Below are 4999 nucleotides of genomic sequence, written 5' to 3' on the forward strand. Positions count from 1 at the left end.
TTGTCTCCCTTCACCCACATTTCTGTTATTCATCCCCTTTGGGGGGCTATATATCCAACCTTGGGAGGTGTTCCCCTCTCCCCTTCCCTTATCATCCCCCTCCCCTCATGATATCGCTACTCCCACTACTGTTCCTGAGGCATTTATCTGTTCTGAATTCCATGTGTTGAGAGCTCTCATCTGTACCAATGTGTGTTATCTGGTCTAGGCAGATTTGTAACCTAGAACTGGGTTATGGTAGTGGGTGGTGGGGGAAAGCATTCAGGAACTAGAGGAATGGTGTGTTTCTTCAGTGCTATAATGCACCTTGGTTGAATCATCCCTTCTTAATAACCCTTCTGTGGGGTATATCCAATTGTCTATAGATAGGCTTTGTTTCTCTGCTCCAAATCCCCTCATTCATGACAATATAATTGTTTGTTTTAGATCTTTTGATTCCTGATACTGTCGACACCTCATGATCACACATGCTGGTGTGCCTCTTCCATGTGGGCTTATTTATTTTCCTGCTAGATGGCTGCTTGATTGATTTCAAGGCTTTAAGACCTCAGACACTATGTCTTTTGATAACTGGCCACCATAGACTCTGTTCACTACATTTGTTTATGCACACATTTTGTCTTCAGCGATTGTATCAGGAAGGTGAGTATCAGAGTGCCTGGTAATTAGAACAAATTATTCTTGTACTAAGAGAGGCCTTGAATAGAGGCCCAAAGTCTGTCTACTATCATAATATTTAGCATATAAATCTATATACATTGGTCTCTATCCCTTTCATTAAAAATTAATATATTTACATATATACATGCCTCTTACTATACCTCTATAAATACTTTGCCTCCTATTTCTTTGCTCTATTTCCTTTCACCTTCTTCCTATCCCACTCTCATCCTCACCCTCCACTTGGGTCTCAGTATTTCCTCTCGGATACATTGCTCTTGATCGAACCTGACCCGGCTTTATACACCCTCCTCACCATCAATTTAGATCTCTTATTGTTCCATTATCTCTGACTTTGTTAGATCCCCACTCCTCCTCCACAGCTCCTCCTCTCCCATATTCCCCCAGAACTGCCCGTCCCCTTAAATTTTCCTTGGGATTGTTCATCCTGCCTATTTTATATAGATAGACATAGGGTGAAAGAAAAGGAAAAACAAAAATCAAAACATAATTAAAAATGAAACAACAACAACAACAATAAACAATAGATAGTTGCAGGTTTGACTGCTGACCCTCATGTATATTTTCTGATGAAGTCTTATGAGGGGTGCAAGGCTGTCCCCTAAGTCAAAAGTTTATTTTCAGGATTCCTTGGGGACTTCGTTACTTTGCTCCCCTTGCTGCCATTTGCGCTCCCTTCGCATTTCACCCACTGTGCATGGGGCAGACCGGGCACACTTTGCACACTATGTCTCCAGTGCTGTTCCCATAGTGCTGTGGGTCAATGAGGTAATGTCATGTCTCATGGTGGGGCCAGCTATAAAGTCCTCTCTATGCATTGGCTTCTCTGAGCATGGATGCCCTCCCTGGGGCTTGGTGAGCTATGATGAGGTCCACTTTCTCTATCCCTCTCTCTCTCCTGCTTAGTTCACTACCGTGTGGTCTGCACTGACCTGCCTCTCTCCCCAGGCTATATCTTCAGTGTTGTCCTCTGTATTGCCTTCTTCTGGGGAGAGGGTCAACAAAGCTTGTTATGGGCCTGGTCCCACCATTGTCTTCTCTGTTAGTTTGCTGCTCTGTGCCAGTGTATTTCCCTCAAGACTTGGTGCTCTGGGATGGGGTCTGGTCCTTCTCTCCCTTTCCTGTGGCAACCTAAACAATTACCCTTTCTGTTGTTGTATTAGTGCCCTGCTCCCCATCAGCCTCATTTCCCCCCCATTTTTGCTTCACCCTCTATTTTCTCCTCCTTTTTAGTTGGCTGCCATATGCATCCCTGAGTTGGGTCAGACCCTGCCAGTGTCTGGACCTCGACCTGGAATTTAAGTATTACGTAGCTTATTCGCTATCGCATTGTACTTTTTGGGCTTACCTCAGTGGTCTCATGTTGTACTTATCCTTTTGTGCTTGGCTGACTTCGCTTAGTATTATTTCCTCCAACTCTTTCCATGAGACCATATGCTTAATGCACTTGTTGCTGCTTTTTAGAGCTGCATAGTACTCCATTGTATGTATGAGCAAGAGTTCTTTAATCCATTCATCAGTTGATGAAAATTTAGATTATTTCCAGGTTTTTGAGATTGTGAACTGCGCTGCAACATAGCAGTGCAGATGTCTGGTTTCTTATTTCTTCTGGGTATATGCCCAATTGGGAAATTGCTGGATAACATGGTAACTCGAGTTCTATTTGTTTTAGGTATTGCCAAATCAATTTCCATAGTGGCTGCACGTATCTACAGAACCACCAGCAATGGATAAGAGTTTCTATCTCATCACACCTTCTATAGCACTTTTTGCTTTCTAATTTTTTTAATTCAGCTATGTTTGAGATTGTTAGCTGGTTTGTTTTTATTTGTATTTCCCTTATGGCTAATGATTGGGAACATCTTCGCATATGTTTATTGGCCATTCAGGTTTTCACCCTTGTGAAACTTCTGTTCAGGTCTTTTGCCCCCTTCCTCATGGGATCTTTGGTTTTTTCTTGCTGTAGGCTAGCAGAGTATTGTATATTTTAGTCATATGCCCTTTGGCTGATGTATCATTGCTAAAGATGTCTTCCCATTCTGTGGACTCTCTAATTACTCTCTTGGCAAAGTCTTTCAATGTGCACAGGTGTGTTATCTTCAGTATACCCCACTTATCAATTTGTGCCTCCCCTTGGTTTGTGTCCTTTTCCATTTCTGATAACATGTATATTCTCCTGCACCAGAGTTCTTAGGTTTTTCCCACTTCCCTCATTGATGTCCCTAATAGTTTGGGGTTTTACTTCTAGGTCTGTGATCTACCTTGACTTTATTCGGGTGCATGGAATGAGGTGAGGGTCTTGCTTCATTTTTCTGTAGGCAGATGTTCATTTTCTCTAGCACCATTTGTTGAAGAGGGCATCCGATTCTGTTTGATATTTTGGGGGCCTTTTTTGAAGATCAGTTGTCTGTATGCAGATTTTTTTTGGGGGGGGATTTTCTCTTCTTTTCCATTGGTCTGGGTATCTTTCATTATACCAAAACCACATTGTTTTGACCACTATGCTGTATAGTGAATGTTAAAGTCAGGTAAAGCAAGCCCTCCTATTTTGTCCTTCTTCTTGAGGAGTTCTGTGATAATTCTGGGCTTCCTCCCCCTCCATATGAAGTTGGTAGTCAGTTTTTCCAATTCCATGGACAAAGGTGTCGGTATTTGTATTGGGAGAGCATTAAATTTATATAGCACCTTGGGTAGGATTGACATCTTTACTATATTGAGTCTTCTGATCCATGAGCATGAGATATTCTTCCATTCGTGAAGGTCACTTTTGGTTTCTTGCAATAGTGTTTTCTAATTTTCTTCATACATTTTTTTTTCTTTTCTTTTGGTTAGGTTTCTCCCTTGATATTTCCATTTGTGTTTTGCTATTGTGAAGGGTACGACATTTTTTATCTCCTCTCTGTGATCTTGTCTAGCGTATATAGCAATCCTATAGACTTTGGTTTGTTGATCTTGTACCCTGCCTATCTGCCATATTCCTCTATCACTTCTAACACCCTTATTGTGGAGCTTTTGGGGTTTCCAATATATAGAATCATATAATTTATGAATAATCATAGTTTCACCTCTGTGTTCCCCAGATGAATTCTTTAATGTTTTTCCTTTGTCTTATGTTGTTAGTTAGGACTTCCAGTATGATGTTGAATAAAAGAGGGGACAAGGGACATCCTTGTCTGGTCTCTTTTTTCAGTGGGGATGTTTTATTGCCTTTTCTCCATTCACTACTACGTTGACTGTTGGTTATTCGTATATGGCTTGCATTTATTGAGGAATTTTCCTTTCATGCCTATCTTCTTGAGCAGGGGTCCTCAAACTACAGCCCGCGGGCCACATGCGGCCCACCAAGGACATTTATCTGGCCTGCTGGCCACTGCTGCCTGGCCTGCATAGCAGCTGACTTATCCAAGGCCCGCAATGCACATGTGTGGAATGTGCACCACACTCTGGGACTCCCCTCCTTCTCTCTGTCTCTCGATGCCTCCTCTCAGTCTTGATGTGTTTGGGTGAGTTACGAGCTTGCCTGTGCAGAGCCTGCTGCTGCCTGAAGACTGAAATAAGAAAAAGTTAGGATTTATTTATTTATTTTTGAAGTTAGCAGGTATATTTATTTATTTTTTTGCAGTTAATAGGGCCTTTTTTGTGGTTAAGGGGGGCCTTTTTTTCTGAAGTTAGGAGGTCTTTTTTTTTTAAGTTGGTTAGTTAGTTGGGGGTGATTTCTAGGGGGGGTTGCATCACAGTGATAACCCATATAGTCAGTGCTCAGTACTAATGCAAATTGTCAGTGCTCAGAGGTAATGCAAATGGTCAGCACTCAGAGGTAATGCAAATAGTCAGTGATCAGTGGTAGTGATAATTGTAAGTGCTCAGTGTTAATGCAAATGGTCAGTGCTCAATATTAATGCAAATTGTCACCAGTCAGTATTAATACAAATGGTCAGTGCTCAGTGTTATCACATGGGGGCCCCAAACTGGTAATCTGCCTAGGGCCCCATGGGAAGTTAATCTGGCTCTGCAGAGAGCCTAGGACTAGGAAACCCAATTTAATTGACAGTAAGTGCATTTATACTCTGATTGCTATTCAGTTGTGTATGATGTTGTATGTTGTATGCTGTGTAAGCCCCAGCTCATACTGTTGCGATCTCTGAGCAGTGCGAGTTCAGCCATATGCTTGTACGACTGAACTTGCATTAGATTCGGAAGAAAAAAGGCATATGTGCCTTCTTTTTTCCTGCAGTGGAATCTGATCGCCTGGGTCTTCTCACCCATGGGATCAGATTCCTGTGCGAGTTCATAGATCGCAGTGCAGTTTGCACAGGGT

The sequence above is a fragment of the Echinops telfairi genome, unplaced genomic scaffold (genome assembly GCF_000313985.2).
Source record: "Echinops telfairi isolate 266 unplaced genomic scaffold, ASM31398v2 ScPeMD7_3533;HRSCAF=4204_0, whole genome shotgun sequence".
In the NCBI taxonomy this organism is placed as follows: domain Eukaryota; kingdom Metazoa; phylum Chordata; class Mammalia; order Afrosoricida; family Tenrecidae; genus Echinops; species Echinops telfairi.